We start from the raw sequence: 16,819 nt of genomic DNA on the forward strand, positions 1-16,819 counted from the left end.
GTTTACAGAGCCACTGTGTAAACTACCAAGTCAACATAGGTTGATATTGTAGATTTGGACTTGAGTAGCGGTTTTCTTATTTCTGAGAGCTCTTCATGTTCCTTTAAGTGCATAAGTACAGTTAATAGCTTCTGGGTAGTCACAAATAATCTCCAGCTCAGTTCTTGCTTCACAAATGGCAGTTTCTATCGCTCTAAAAGCATCCTCTGTTGAATTATCTTTCAGAAATGAAAAAGATGCCATTTTCTTCAGGCAGTGAACCAGTTCAAGAAGAAGTGACAGATCAAACCACAACATACCTGCACAAAGGAAATCCTCTAATGCTGTGCCTGTCCGTCCAGGCCTTATGTCACTAAAAGGGCTTGACCTCTATCCTCGATTGCGGTGCCTGTCCATCCAGGCCTTATCTCCCTAAAAGGGCTTGACCTCTAACACTGTGCTTGTCCGTCCCAGCCTTACGTCCCTACAAGGGCTTGACCTCTAACGCTGTGCCTGTCCATCCACATTTGGAATGTAAGAACATAAAAAGCTGACTTAAAATGTTTTGAGCTTGCATATTTCATATGCTCAATAGTTTTCATGACCCTTATAATATGGGCCATGTTCCCGAAATATTTCTTAGATGACAACAGTAATGTTTCTTGTACTATAGAAAACTGGTGTCCCTACGAGGGCTTGACCTCTATCCTCAAATGCTGTGCCTGCCTGTCCGTCCAGGCTTTACATCTCTACAAGGGTTTGACCTTGAATGCTGTGCCTGTCCATCCAGGCCTTATGTCCCTAAGAGGGTTTGACCTCAAATGCTGTGCCTGTCCATCCAGGCCTTATGTCCCTAAAAGGGCTTGACCTCAAATGCTGTGTCTACCCATCCAGGCTTTATGTCCCTAAAAGGGCTTGACCTCTAATGCTGTGCCTGCCAATCCAGGCCTTATGTCCCTAAAAGGGCTTGACCTCTAACACTGTGCCTGTCTGTCCAGGCTTTACGTCCCTACGAGGGCTTGACCTCTATCCTCGATTGCTGTGCCTGCCTGTCCATCCAAGCTTTATGTCCCTATGAGGGTTTGACCTCTAATGCTGTGCCTGTCCACATTTTGACTGTATGAACATAAAAAGCTGACTTAAGATGTTTGTAGCTTGCATATTTCATATGCTCAATAGTTTTCCTGACCTTCATAATATGGGCCATGTTCCCTAAATCTTTCTTAGCTGCCAACAGTAATGTATCTAGTACTATAGAAAACTGGTGGTAGTTGCACTCTAGTTCATCCTCTGTCTTCCCATAGTTTACAGAGGCACTGTGTAGACTACAAAGTCAACATAGGTTGATATTGTAGATTTGGGCAGGAGATGACGTCAGCGCTTCTTTTGGTCCTAACGGCTGAACCCTCATTGCATAGGGAACCCTCAGTCTCTGGCAATTCAAAATACTAATCCTTCACAGCATGGATCCTTAATTAAAACAAACACGTTTTGAAGTCTCGTGCTCCACTCTAGGGGCCAACCCATTCCAGGGAGCCCTTTCCTGCTCAAAGGAAAGGGAACTCTCCCCGGGGTAGCTGGCCAGCCTATCTCTTAGTACCTGTTGACCCATGTTTAACTTCTGTTCACATGGCACCCCTGCTCCACATCACCACGCTTTGAAGGCTCGTGCTCCACTCTAGGAGCCAACCTATTCTGGGGAGCCCTTTCCTGCTCAAAGGAAAGTGAACCCTCCCCAGGCTGGGTAGCTGGCCAGCCTATCTCTTAGTACCTGTTGACCCATGTTGAACCGCTGTTCACATGGCACCCTGCTCCACATTGCCATGCTTTGTAGGCTCGTGCTCTACTCTAGGGACCAACCCATTCCAGGGAGCCCTTTCCTGCTCAAAGGAAAGGGAACTCTCCCCAGGGTAGCCGGCCAGCCTATCTCTTAGTACCTGTTGACCCATGTTGAACTGCTGTTCACATGGCATCCTCCTCCGCCTCAGCCTTGAAAGGTCTCGTTTGTATATCTGCTAACTCCACCAGATTTTAGAAGACCAGCGAGAGCTCACTAAGCGCCAATGGAAACACCCCACTCTAGGGGCGAACCCATTCTAGGGAGCCCTTTCCTGGACAAAGTAAAGGGAACTCTCCCCGGGGCCAGCCTGTCTTGCCCCTATCAAAACCATAGGGACCTGACTACCTCAGCTCTGCCAGCCTGTCCTACCCCCATCAGCTTTCTGCCACTCTGCCTTGCTGCCATGCACCAGATGACTCACTCAACTCCTTGTGGTGTTCTTGCCACTATCATGGTTCCTCAGTGTGTTGGTGCTAGTCTTTCTGCTTGCTATGTTCCCCCTTCATTGTGCTGTAGGATGTTGATGCCACTTGTCTTGCCGCTTTGCCTGTCGTGCTACCTTCGAGGGTTCATGCATCTGTTATCGGTGCTCTCTTTTGAAGCTGTGGTGTGTTTTTGACACTCTTGCTGCTGCTTTGCACCTCTGTTAAAGCACTCTTGCCACTCCTGGTACTCCTTTGCCCCTTTAAAGTACCTTAGGCTATTCATGCCACTTTGGTGCCACTTTGCCACAGTCTAATTACCTTGGAGATCTTTTCTCATTCTGATGATTGCTCCCCAGAAGTTTCATCAGAATTGATCAGAAAACTCCAATTCTGCAGCCAAAAATAGGCTGCAAATACTTCCCCCATTGACTTTAATGGGAAATCGGAAAACAAATAAAACTAATCAACGAATTGGTTTTCCCCCTATGAAACAAATGCAATGGATTTGGGTTCCAGTGAAATGAATAGCGAATCGAAATGAATTTTTTCCTTCTGCACATCCCTAATTTATATACTGTAAGTGCTTGGGCAACAGGTTTTGTTAATAAAGCTGTGGCCTGTTAATTTACCAAAAATGCTTCTGTTTTTGTGAAAAGGCGGTGAGAGAAGGTGTGCACAGTGCATACTGGATGTGTTATAAAAGGGCAGGCCGACTGCAGTGTCGGGCCGCCCGGCCCTAACATGCTCGATAACCGCGCGATGGCGGAGCGGAACCGGCAGGGAGAGGGGGAGGGAGCAGAGAGCAGCGGATTACCATTGGGGGAATTTGAATCCCTACATCGCGGCGCATTGCTATTGGCGGTGGCACTGTGTGCAGCTTGGGAAGGGATTTGATTTTTAAGGGGCGGGGTTTGGAAGACATCCCCTTTCCCCTGCTGTGAGCCGGCCGAGTGGTTTCCCTCCCTCCCGCCCTTATATTTTATACTAGCGGTACCCGGCCATGCGTTGCAGTGGCAGAGTCAGGTTCTTTACCCTCCCTCCCCCTTCCTCTTGCTCATTTACCTCAGTCACTCATCCTCCTCCCCCTTGGTCACTCACTCCCCCCTTCCCTCCCTTGTCCCCACTCCAACTCTTTCCCCTCACACTCATCTCTCCCCTCATTCTCCCTCCCCTGACACTCACCTCCCCTCTCATTCTCCCTCCCCTCACTGTCACCTCCCCCCGCCTACTGCCTACCCTTCAGATCAGAAAACCTTTGTCTTTCTATTTCTGTGGGAACCCCCCCACCCCCAAAAAAAACCCCAATCCCAACCCTTTAAATCAAATAATAACCCCCCCCACTCCTGCCCCCTCCCAAGACCTGGGAAATTAAAATTGTTGGTGCTACATGTGGTCTGACCCTGGGCGTCTGTGTGCATTATGTAGCCAAATAGGGGAGTGCCTAACCAAATTTGCACTTCCAAATTTGTTTTCTGGTCTGGGGAGGGCTATTTTGGTGCGTTCCCGAGATCATGCAAGTTTAGTGTATGTATTTGTGTGTGAACCTCCCCCATCCCCCAAAAAACAACCGTATGAGAAAAGTTCTCTTAAACTAACCACCCCACACTCTCCTGCCCCCCTCCCCCAGCCCTGCGAAAACAGTAGCCCACCCCCCCAGAGTTGCTGAATGAATGAAACCTGCCCCCCCTCGTGACCCCTCCCCAAGATGTTCCCAATAAATTCATTACCACCCCCCACCCTCCAGACCCCCCGAGACCTGATAAAAATGTCTGTCGGTGGAGCAGGCATTCAGGAGCGGTCCGGGAGTGATGTATTGGCGTTGGTCCATTGGCTGCGAGCACAGAAACAGGTTCCGACGGCCCTTTGCCCTTACTATGTCAGTGGGGTGGAGCAATGGCAGCCGTAGGTCCTCTGACATAGTAAGGGCAAAGGTTCGCCGGCTGCCAGTCCTGAAAATGGCGCCGAGGGGCCCTCGCCCTTACTATGTCACATGGGCTACTGCCACCATTGGTGTCCCCGAGTGACATAGTAAGGGAAAGGACCGTCGGCGCCATGTTGAGTGCTGGCAGCCGACGGCCGTAGTGCAGGAGATGTGTCCCGGACCGGTTCTGGCCCCCCGCTGGAGCCTCCCGGACTTCTGTCAGGTTTTGTGTGTGTTGTGAGGGCCTGGGAAGTAAATAAATTTGGCATGTGTGTGGGGGGTGTGAGGAGGGTGGTTTTGTGTGTGTTGGGAGGCTGTGGGAAGTAAATCAATTTGGCATGTGTGTGGGGGGCGTGAGGAGGGTGGTGGGTGTATTTTATCTGTAAAGGAAATAGTTATCTTCCGGCGAAAAAAGTGCGCAAATGTGTTCAAATGGAAGTGAAATGTGGACCTGGACTGGCGAAATGATTAGTGTAGCGTGTGTTAGTGTAAGGTGTAACAGATGGCGCTTACGTCCAGCAGATGTCGCTGTTTTCTCGAACATTTTTTTAAACCTATTTTACCTGTCACAGGTGTGACACATCTGTAATGTAAGTACAGAAGAACCTTCCTGAATGCGAAATGAAGGTTGTGTCCAAATTTGAAAGCAATCGGTTCAGTGGTTTCTGAGATTAGCGATTTTGTCCAAACTATTTAACATTTTTATTTATATAGATATAGATTGTTCAAGGTTGTTGGTTGCTGCTACAGCAAGGAGGGTGGTTCACCCAAGCCTCGCTATGGCTTAAATGGGCTTGACGGGTTGCCAGTTGGGGGCTTCAACTGGCGGGACTACACCCGTCGGGTGGCTTGGTTCGGCTTGGCTTGGCTCCTTGCTGGCCGGTGGCGGGAGCTGGTTTAGGTACTGGGGTGCTACCTAAACAGGATTTGGCCAGGTGGCAGGCAGATGGTTATCGTGCTGGCAGGTGGCGGATAACCACTGGTATATTTATATACTGTAAGGGCTCAGGTATCGGGTTTTTTTTTAATAAAGCTGTGGCCTGCTAATTTCCCCAAAATGCTTCTGTCTTTGTAATTATGTGTGAAAGGGTGGTGAGAGAAGGTGTGTGCAGTGCTGACTGGGTGTGTTCAATTTTTTTTTTTTCCAGAGATAGGGATTCTGATTAAAAGTTTCAGAATAATCTATTTACATAGCAAAGAAAAAGTTCACTGACTTTTTCTTAGCTTAATGGCGGGAAAGGGTTAGGAAATGCAGTGTACTTAGCTTAATGATCGGCATTTACCAGTGGATAACTAAAATGATTTTACATGAAAGAAGCCATTGCAATTTAAAATTAGGTTGCTGTAGCTGAAAACAATTAGCAGAAGAGGGTGATATGTTAAACTCATCTGCTCCGTATTGATAATTGAGGTTCAAGCATGTAATAATTCTTTGGTAGAAAAAGGAGCAGCCAGAACAGGATGGTCACCAGCCCCAACATTTACTACATCAACCTATTTCATTCGATTCAAAGATCTGTAAGTGGTAAAACTGGAGGAGAGGGGGAAAAAAAATCTTGCAGTACTAAGAAAAGAAGGAAAATACCAGTTAGCAATTGAGATAAAGCGTGAAACATATAAAAACTCTTCTTCAGGCAGGCAGTGCTTTAAGCCGGGGACATGCTAAATGAACCTTTTCACCAAGAGGCAGCGAGGCGCTGAGAGCGAGCGAGCGAGAGGGAGAGAGAGAGACTGAGACTCACCCACAGCCGCGCTCTTGCATACAGCGCTTACAGGGAGAGCCCAGCCAGTCAGCAACAGACAGCAGAAGGGAGAGGAGCGCACATTGGATGAGAACTGGTTGTACAGAGCCCACCAACCAGGGGAGGTGCTTCACCTATTTCTCAATATAGCCAAATCCAGAGAGGGGGGAAGCATAGGCTGCGAGAGCAGGCAGCGTCCAAGTGAACGGGGAGCTCTCAAGCTGGGAAAAGCCTGCGATGCGCAGTACCTGTGCCCCCTTCGTCAATCAAAGAAGACAGTGAGGGCTGGCGGGCTCCCGCTGGACGCCGGCAACTCTGCCCGTCTGCGCTCCCCGGGGCTGGTGAGGAGCGTACAGAGCCGATCCCTTTGAATTGCTGAAGGCTTGAAAGGAGGTTGGGGAAACGGACACTGATAGTGAGAGAAAGAAAGGGAGACGGAAACGAGCTGAAGGCAGGGGTAGGTAAGTGTTTTTAAAACGCCTTCAATGTAATGGCTGGCTGTGTTGTACTTTTTCTGTGCTCTGCATTTAATCTCTTTAAATAATATCCCTCCAAACATCTGCAGCAACAGAATATGAAAACAACTGCTGTTACCTTGCATGCAAAGGTAAATAATAGTGTATTGATAAGGACGCGTGCTGCATGCTTGCTTCTGGCTCTCATAATCCTCTCGAAGTTAAAGTATAAAGTGGAGGAAATATTTATTTTTCATGCGTGTCATTTCCTAGCTCCAAGCAGTGCAAATCACTACTACAATTAAGACCTGAAAAGAAAACGAGAGAAAGAAAGAAAGATGTCAGAAACGGAGTTGATCCCACAAACATATAGGCTGGGGCGTTATTTTTGTCATATGCGTTTTATTATTATTCAACTGTTAGGAATTGAAAGATAGCAAAGGATTTTGATTGTGGTTTCCTGACTTTCGGTACTCCCATAGACCCCCCGTAACAACGCACTCCGGCATCAGTTGGAAGGAAGTTTTAGACTGGCTTGGTTTTCTAGAAAATGAATTGCTGGAAGAGGGCAGGGATCGCAATGATGCGCTAGCAATTGTCAGCATTTGCCAACTTGTGGAAATAAATGAGAAAGCAGCACATGGAGAACTCCTAATGTGCTCTGCCATAAATACTCAGTAGCTGTTCGTAAAGGGGGTAGATAAACGAGGAGCCTTACAGACCGGCGATGAACAGGTGTGGAGATGAGCTGGGAGCCCTACCTGCAACAAGCACAATTATTAAGGATCCAGCTGCTAAACTCTGAAGTCATTAGGACAATTTTGCTTAGTTTATTTTTTGTATCAGAAAGTGCAAAAGAAAAAAAAACTATCTAATTGTACTTCTTAATTCACTGTTACCACTTGAAAGCAAAGTTTAGTTTCTATAAGCTTTTGTAGGTTTTGCATAAGGCATAGTTCAGTCCTCAATCAACTTTTCCACCAGTCAGTTTGAAATGCGTTCCATCTGAGCTTCAAAACACTTTCATGCAGACATGTCTGAAGGCTCAAATAAAATGTAACCCGATCTCATCTGTAAATAAATACAGGTTCGTAAATATTTAGATGCTGGTATTTCTTCATTTCTTCTGTCTTGCATATGAAGGAAGAATGACTTCCGACGTGTATTAGTTTTATGGACATAGGGAGTAGAACACCTCAGTAAAGTAAATTAGTGAGAGAGCCATGGGTTCATTAAAGTTAATTTATAAATTGTGCATGAACAAGCACATTCAGGATAGTAAGAATGTGCCTAGCACTATGATAACAGACTATTGCACCTGCAGGTACTACAGGTGCAACTGTCAAGTAAACAGAAATGTATCACTCAACAGGATAAGTTAACAAACTTGTACATCTGCTCTACAACTCATAATGGAATTTTCCTAATCTGACAAACATGGATCACTGGGACCTGAAAACAAGAGACCCAGTGGAATAATAATAGTAATATTATATATATATATATAGAGAGAGAGAGCGAGAGAGAGAGATTTACTTTTAAATCTGACTTAAGCATGTGAGTATGTATATGCATATATAATTGTTAGCATTTGGAAACTGGTGGAAATTAATGGGGAAGCATAAATAAAAAAGATAAGATTAGTTATGTTAATAAATATGTGTTTTGAGTTACAACAAAAATCTAGTTTATTTGGTAGCGTACATGCACAATAAGGAAAGAATGAATGGCATTACTGTGATCTTAAATATTACTTCATCTTGACGATCATTGCATACTCACAGCTGCTAACATACTAGAACTTGGAAGTTGTGAGCTTGCCATCTGCTCAGAAATTGATGCTTAATGTAATGCATGCAAAATGAATGGCCAGTGGGAGAAGTGTCTGAACGATATCATTGTGGTCATTTACAGTACCTGCTTTTGATTTTATCTTCAGGATTCCCCCAATTTCTCCACACAAAGTTAATCTCTTCAGCTAACTATGTCAATTTCACTTAAGTCACACCTTGTCACTACAGGGAATACTTTCACTTTTTTTTTTTTTTTTTTGCTTTGCCTTAATTGAAAATCCTTCCAATAACTTTTAAGCTTTTTCATACGATAAATACATCTAAAATGAAATACGAACTGTTCCATGGATTAAATTTAACATTTTGTATTCAAATCTTGGCACTGGGCAAATTGTATAATGTGGAAAAGTATCTTAATTTTGTTTTGAATCAACTAATAAGGTATTAGGAATATTTCTTACATGCCAATTAAATACTTGTAGCAAGATTTCAAAGACTAGTATAGCTTTTCTAATATCACGATTGACATTTTCTGAAGGCAATAATAGTACTGTATTGCGGATATAATTAATTTTTGCTACTAGAGAAAACTGAACACTTACTAGGCCATATCCAAAGAAGGCATCAATTTAATCTTGCAAGCTCATGCACTATTATATATTTTTTTTTTTTTGGGTGGGGGAGAGCTGTTTAAAAGCACAGCATATTAAGACCTATAAAAGTACTGTGACTCTTTAAAAGGATTAGGAGGATTTGCAAGGGCTGCAGGGTGCTTGCATCTATCTCATAGTTCCTTCATGTGAGATCGTGACTTCTGTGGGACAAGCAGCACACAGCTAACACATAAAGTACAATTCCAACCACTGTTGTCTCGATTTGTTGCCAGCTGTGAAGCTTACTGGCTAGACCACAAAGATCTGAAACTTGCAGACTCTGCTTCAAATCTTATTTCCATTATTCACTGTGTAAGTTTAAGTAAGTCAACCCATACAGCAGACTTAGACTTGTAAACCTTTAGAGCAGGGAGCTTGTAACAGTGTGATTAATTGTGGACAGCACAGTATGCACTGTTGTTGCTGTATGATTATTGTTATTATCAATATTATTTCCACAGCTGGCTATGCATTAATGTGCCACTATTGTTGTAAGCCATGTAGAAGAACTTTGATCTAGCACTATATGTCATTCTGATCCTGGCACCACAGTAAGAGCATAGATGCTGCTAGTCAGCAGTAGTATTTGAACAATAAAGACAAAGTATGTTATTAAACAAAAGAAAATTCTAGAAAGCGGCAATGCCATGCTAGAGGGCTCTTAAAAGCCAAGAAAAAGCATGAAGTCGTGCTAAGGGTTACTGGAACTAATCAAGGATATAAATGAAAATAGTCACAAATGAGTTTTGTAATACAGAATTAAATTAATATTTTGTTCCTTGGTATTCATCGAGAAAACTGAAGATCACACTGTGAAAGAGTAATGCAGAGTTGTCTGGGGGTGGAGAACTTGTAAAGGCAAAAGCTTTATGATTACACAAGATATTTTCAAATGAGAATTAGCGTATTCCAAGTGGAAAGATTGACTAGAAGTTTATGGTGAGTTCTACATACATGACATGCTATAAGAGGATGGTGGGGAAAGGCTAGTGCAGTCCAACATTTTAAGAAATGATATAGCAAAAAAGAAGAGTAAGAGATAGTTTTATAAGCCTTAATTCATTAGAAATAAGAATCTTAGTGGATGGAAAGACACTATGGGCACAAATCTAAGCTACACTTACAATAGGGTTTAGCACACTGCAATCAGGATGGATCATAAAAGATCATGTTGTATAACTTTGGTTAAAGGTTTCTAATTTGTAATCATAATTAGTGCAGGTTCTAATAGAATATTAGCTACAATACACTGGGCTACAAATTCCATTTACATATAGAAGGAAAAATGTAAAATTGATTTCAGCATGTACTAGTGCAGAAGATAGAGAGTGTCAGTAAGGAACAGCTGTTATTGTGAGACTGCAGATAATTCAGTGGACTGAAGACCCATTATTTTTTAGATTGTATAATATATTAGATTTGGATGAGGGTTAGAAAACAGAAAACGAGAGATCACATGAATTCAACATTATTTATATGGGCTTGGATTTATAAGAAAGGAGAGTAAATTGTAATTCATAAAATTCATTAGTAGTGTGTAGAAGAAGAGGTTGGGGACAACGGATGACTGTAGGCAGCACTGAGGCAACCAGAACTACCTCAGCAACTTTTTCAGAAGTGCGTACTGCCAAGATGCTTTTCCTCCTGCCTTTACCACTTTACCCTGAAAACCTTGCTAGGTACTTGCATTTTCCTACCACGTTCCTCTAGTCCTTCTCCAGTGCTCATGCTCTACTTTTTCATTATGCTGTTCATTTGGAAGTTTTACAAATATGTAGAGTCAGCTTAATGCTGACGTCACAGTCATGTAGAGTAGAGTTTAGTATCGGTAGAGCTTTTCATTTGTGATTTCTAAAACAATCAAATATAGGCACTTACGAAAAGGAATTTAAATATTACTTCCATCATATCCCATAGTGCCTATGATGATTATTTCTGTTATTATTATTGATATTAGTATTTTCATCATTGCCATTTTATAATAAGTAATAACAACTAGAGTTGGATATTTCTGAAATACCATTATATTTTCCCACATTATAAATTAAGTAATAATGTTTGACTGTATGGTGCACACAGAGCTGCATAAATTCCAATGCTGTCCAATTCTTCTGCAGGTAATGAAGGAAGTTTGTATTGTTGCTGAATATTGAGGCTGATTTGTTAAGAAGCATGTGGTAAATGCACTGGAATTCTCTGTTCACTTAGCTGGATCTCACTAGACTAACCTGGTATGAAGGCAATTAAACCAGTGCATTTGTATTTACAGGCCAATCACATTTATTATTGCAAAATGTTATCCCACAACAACTATTTAATGATTGGCAAACAAATGTATATTTTTTTTATTGTGAGCATTCTGTTTTAATATGGGAGCGCCTGCTTTGCTAACGCATGCCCGTCCACCTCTCCCGGGTGCGTGATGCAGAAGGCAAATAAGCTGCTGCATTAAAAAGGAGGCGCTAGGGGAAATTGTGCATCTCTGGTGCCTCTTCAACATTGGGACCCCAGGAGAAATTACTGTGAGCGGGATAGGAAAGCAAACAGACACTCAATTTACGAGCGTCCATTTTTCCTAACCCATTGCTGTGCATGGGTTTGGAAAATGGACGCTCATAAAATTGAAAATCCATTTTTTTCCCTAACCTGACTGCCATCAAGATGTTTTTTTTTCACGTTGCTGCTTTCTGTGGTTCTTCTGACTTCATATCACTGTGATACAAGTCAGAGGAACCACAGAAAATAAATATGTTCTGCTTTTCTGTTCAACTTTCGGGACTCCTCAAAACTTAATGTCAGCTGCAGGGCTGGCGTTAATTTTTAAGGGTTAACGTGTGTGTTGGGCACACAGTAATTTTTTGTATCAGGGGTAATAGTTAGCTAATAGCCTCATCAACATGGCATTTACATGTGGTGAACGCTATTAGCTACTCCCTGGTTTGGACACGCGTTTTGGATATGCCGATCCCCTTATTGCATTGGTGGTTATGGATGGGTATCCAACCACAGGCTAACCTGTGTGCTAGCCTGAGCACATGGTATTGCATCGGTCTGTACGTTAGGCATGTAACGCATGGTAAGCTCCCTATATTAGCAAGAGTGTGCAGTATTTATATATATATATATATATAGTGTTATTTTGCTCTAGTAATGCACAAATAGTAATAATCTGCTTTTCATACAAATGCAGGTTCATTATAAGTCAAATTCATGGAAATTTAATAATGTGGCTTGACTGAAAAATCACAAGCCACATTAGTATTTATTTATAGTCCAATTTTTGGCACTTCAAACTAGTGGATTGTATATTCCAGTTTTTGCCACTTTGAATTACATTCAACGCTGGAGTTGTAGTTAACTTTCTCTGGGAGCCTCAGAACATTAACGCCCATCCAGATGCTGCAGGATGCTAGTTAAAAGGCACAAATGGCACAGAAACTGTTGAAAAAACCCTGGGGATCTTGTGAGGTCCTCTATGCCCGACCTCCCCCTGCCACACACATACCTCTAGAGATGACTCCAATAGTTTAAAAAAAAGTTTAAATTAAGAAAGGCATGGTAGCTACTTCCAACCTTTCTTTTCAACCCCACTCCTTGTAAAAAAAAAAAAAAAAAAAAAAATCTTCCTGTCTTTGAACACTCCCAGGTTACAGGCTACCCCTCCCCATCAAACCCGTTGTATTCCTGGTGGGCTACTGGGGTCCATAGTGCCCCCTAGACTCTTGGTCCTGCACAATCTGAAAGAAAATGGTGCCATTTTAAACTTTAGTAAAAAAATGTAATCTATTGGGCCATCTATAAATGTGGTGGGGAGAGGGGTCTCAAAAACCCTGGGGTTTTTAAAACAGTTTTCTGAGGGGAGATCTGTTTGGGTAACTTGAGCTCTTTAACCTGAAGGTGGCCTGAGGCTGAGGGGCCCACCTGTATGTGGCTTTCCCTGAGAGCATCGGCAGGCTAATGTGACTGCTGATGTTTCAGAATTCCCCCCCCCCCCCAATCTACTCGAGGTATCTCAGTTAGCCTTTGTGAAGCTCCACCCCCCTATGGCAGGAATCATCTCTAGAAAAAAGAAGCCTCCCTGTATACCATACTCATTGAGCCCCCCATTCTCTTGAGCAGAGTCTAAGCCAATAGCCCCAGGCTCCAGCTCCAACCCCATCCCTAGTTTTAAACCCTGAATTCTAGTTGCAAATCCTGCACCTACCTGAATCATTAAAAAAAAAAAAAAAATATATATATATATATATATATATATATATATATATATATATCCTTTCCCCCATGTCCCCTCCATGGAAACGCACCCTTACCCCAGAGGAGTCGTAAAGTGTTATAGGCAGGAGCAATGTCTAATCTCATTAGTCCCATTGGCACCATCATGGAAAATGGTATCATCTAATTTGTGGCTGCAAATTGCCCTGAAAAATAAAGGGAAGTCACAGCTCTGCCACAGCCATTTTCCATGATGGTGCCAATAGGGCTAGAATGAATGGGCATCTCTCCAGTCTTTAGCATCCTCTGATGAACTGTTGTAAGACTATGGAATGAGGAGGGAAACATGAGAAATTGCCATACTGCGTCAGACCAAGGGTTCATCAACTCCAGCATCCTGTTTCCAACAGTGACCTATCCAGGCTACAAGTACCTGGCAAGTGCCCAAAAACTAAGTATATCCCATGCTAATTATAGCAGTGGCTATTTTCTAGGTCAACTTGATTAGTAGCAGGTAATAGACTTCTCCTCCAAGAACTTATCCAAACCTTTTTTAAACACAGCTATACTAACTGCACTAACCACATCCTCTCGCAACAAATTCCAGAGTTTAATTGTGAGTTGCGTGTAAAAGAATGTTCTCCAGTTAGTTTTAAATGTGCTACTTGCTAACTTCATGGAGTACCCCCTAGTCCTTCTGTTATCCGAAAGAATAAATAACAGATTCACATTTACCCATTATAGACCTCGCCTGATTTTAAAGACCCCTATCATATCCCTCCTCAGGCATCTGTTCTCCAAGCTGAACAGCTCTAACCTCTTTAGTATTCCCTCATAGGGGAGCTGTTCCATCCCCTTTATAATTTTGGTCGCCCTTCTCTGTACCGTCTCCATCGCAATTATATCTTTTTTGAGATGCGGCCACCAGAATTGTACACAGCATTCAAGGTGCGGTCTCACCATGGAGCAATACAGAGGCATTATGACATTTTCCATTTTATTCACCATTCCCTTCCTAATAATTCCTAACATTCTGTTTGCTTTTTTGACTGCCACAGCACACTGACCCGACTATTTCAATGTATTATCCACTATGACGCCTAGATCTTTCCTGGCCTCCTAATATGGAACCTAACATCAATAACTACAGCATGGGTTATTTTTGTCTATATGCATCACCTTGCACTTATCCACATTAAATTTCATCTGCCATTTGAATGCCCAATTTTCCAGTCTCACAAGGTCCTCTTGCAATTTATTACAATCTGCTTGTGATTTGATTAATCTGATTAATTTTCTTTCATCTGCAAATTTTGATTACCTCACTCAACGTATTCCTTTCCAGATCATTTATAAATATATTGAAAAGCACGGATCCTAGTACAGATCCTTGAGGCACTCCACTGTTTACCCTTTTCCACTGAGAAAATTGTCCATTTAATCCCTCTCTGTTTCCTGTCTTTTAATCAGTTTGTCATTCACAAAAGGACATTGCTACCTATCCCATTACTTTTTACTTTTCTTAGACGCCTCTCATGAGGAACTTTGTCAAATGCCTTCTGAAAATCAAAATGCCCTACATCTACCGGTTCATCTTTATCTACATGTCTATTAACCCCTTTAAAAAAAGTGAAGCAGATTTGTGAGGCAAGACTTGCCTTCAGTAAAGCCATGCTGACTTTGTTCCATTAAAACTTGTTTCTATATGTTCTGTGATTTTGATCTTTAGAACACTTTCCATTATTTTTCCTAGTACTGAAGTCGGGCTAACTGGTCTGTAGTTTCCTGGATCGCCCCTGGAGCCCTTTTTAAATATTGGGGTTACATTAGCCCCCCTCCAGTCTTCAGGTACAATGGATGATTGTAATAAGTAGCACATTTTTAACTAATAGATCTGAAATTTCATTTTTGAGTTCCTTCAGACCCCTGGGGTGTATACCATCCGGTCCAGGTGATTTACTACTCTTCAGTTTGTCAATCAGGCCTACCACATCTTTTAGGTTCACCATGATTTGTCTCAGTTCATAGAAACATATAGAAACATAGAAATGACGGCAGAAGAAGACCAACCGGTCCATCCAGTCTGCCCAGCAAGCTTCACACATTTGTTCTCATACTTAACTGTTTCTCTTGGCTCTTAGTAACCTTATGTTCTAATTCCCTTTTCACCCCCACCATTAATGTAGAGAGCAGTGCTGGAGCTGCTTCCAAGTGAAATATTAAGTTTGATTAGTTGGGTAAGCGGCAGCATAGCTCTCTGCCATGAAGCAGAGGGCAATGCTGGAAATGTGTGAAGTATCAGTTTTTTCTTTTCCCCTGTCATTGAAGCAAGGAGTCATGCCGGACATGCACCGAAAGTGAAGAATGCCTTGAAAGTCACATTAACTATCATCAAATATTGAAAAGCCTAATAATTGGTAATACCTATAAGCCCATGAACCCATCCCTGTTTTTTTTCTTTTTTTCTTTTCTTTTTTTAATTGGGAGATGGATGCCCTTCATCCTTCTACTCTGTGAAGGTGGACACCTACCACCGGCCACTGGCATCCCGCTCCGTTAATGCCTCTGTGGCTACTGCCGCTCCATGCAGTGTTTTACTACCTGCTCTTTATATGCGTCCTCTAGAACTGATGGATCCCATCCCTGGGTTTTTTTTATTATTTATTTAATTGGGAGATGACAGCCCTCCATCCTTCCGCTCCGTGAAGGTGGACACCTACCACTGGCCACTGGCATCCCGCTCCGTGAATGCCTCTGTGGCTACTGCCGCTCTGTGCAGTATTTACTACCTGCTCTTTATATGGACACCTACCACTGGCCACTGGCATCCCGCTCCGTGAATGCCTCTGTGGCTACTGCCGCTCCGTGCAGTATTTTACTACCTGCTCTTTATATGTGTCCTCTAGACCTGATGGATCCCATCCCTGTTTTGTTTTTTGTTTTTGTTTTTTATTTAATTGCTCTTTATTTTTTATTTTATTTAATTATTTTATTTTATTTAATTGCTCTTTATATGTGTCCTCTAGACCTGATGGATCCCATCCCTGTTTTGTTTTTTGTTTTTGTTTTTTATTTAATTGGGAGATGACAGCCCTACATCCTTCCGCTCCATGAAGGTGGACACCTACCACTGGCCACTGGCATCCTGCTCCGTGAATGCCTCTGTGGCTACTGCCGCTCCGTGCAGTATTTTACTACCTGCTCTTTATATGCGTCCTCTGGACCTGATGGATCCACAATATTTATCCCATGCCCCTTTGAAGTGCTTCACAGTTTTGGACTTCACCACTTCCTCCGGAAGGGCATTCCAGGCATCCACCACTCTCTCCGTGAAGAAATTCTTCCTGACATTGGTTCTTAGTCTTCCTCCTTGGAGCCTCAGCTCGTGACCTCTGGTTCTGCTGATTTTTTTCTGTTGGAAAAGGTTTGTCATTGTCTTTGGATCGTTAAAGTTTTTCAAGTATCTGAAAGTTTGAATCATATCACCCCTGCTCCTCCTTTCCTCCAGGGTGTACATATTTAGATTCTTCAATCTCTCCTCGTATGTCAACCGATGAAGACCCTCCACCTTCCTGGTCGCCCTTCTCTGTACCGCCTCCAACTTGTCCTTGTCTCTTTGTAGATACGGTCTCCAGAACTGAACACAGTACTCCAGGTGAGGCCTCACCAAGGACCTGTACAAGGGGATTATCACTTCCCTTTTCTTACTCGATATTCCTCTCTCTATGCATCCCAGCATTCTTCTGGCTTTTGCAATCGCCTTGTCGCATTGTTTCGCCGACTTCATATCATTAGACAC

The 16,819-nt window shown here is 42.9% G+C and overlaps 1 protein-coding gene across 4 annotated transcripts in view; it reads left to right on the top strand.

Moving 5' to 3' along the window:
• Positions 1-5,627: 5,627 nt before the first annotated feature.
• The window catches only part of CNTN5 (contactin 5), a 2,626,638-nt gene continuing 2,615,446 nt past the window's right edge, over positions 5,628-16,819 (top strand). For 3 of the 4 annotated variants that reach the window (XM_029602387.1, XM_029602386.1, XM_029602389.1), the window contains exon 1: positions 5,628-6,368. The gene's annotated coding sequence lies outside the window, so the exon portion shown is untranslated. The remainder of the gene's footprint in view (positions 6,369-16,819) is intronic. The other variant, XM_029602388.1, reaches the window with a different exon arrangement.

This window comes from Rhinatrema bivittatum, chromosome 5 (genome assembly GCF_901001135.1).
Source record: "Rhinatrema bivittatum chromosome 5, aRhiBiv1.1, whole genome shotgun sequence".
Classification (NCBI taxonomy): domain Eukaryota; kingdom Metazoa; phylum Chordata; class Amphibia; order Gymnophiona; family Rhinatrematidae; genus Rhinatrema; species Rhinatrema bivittatum.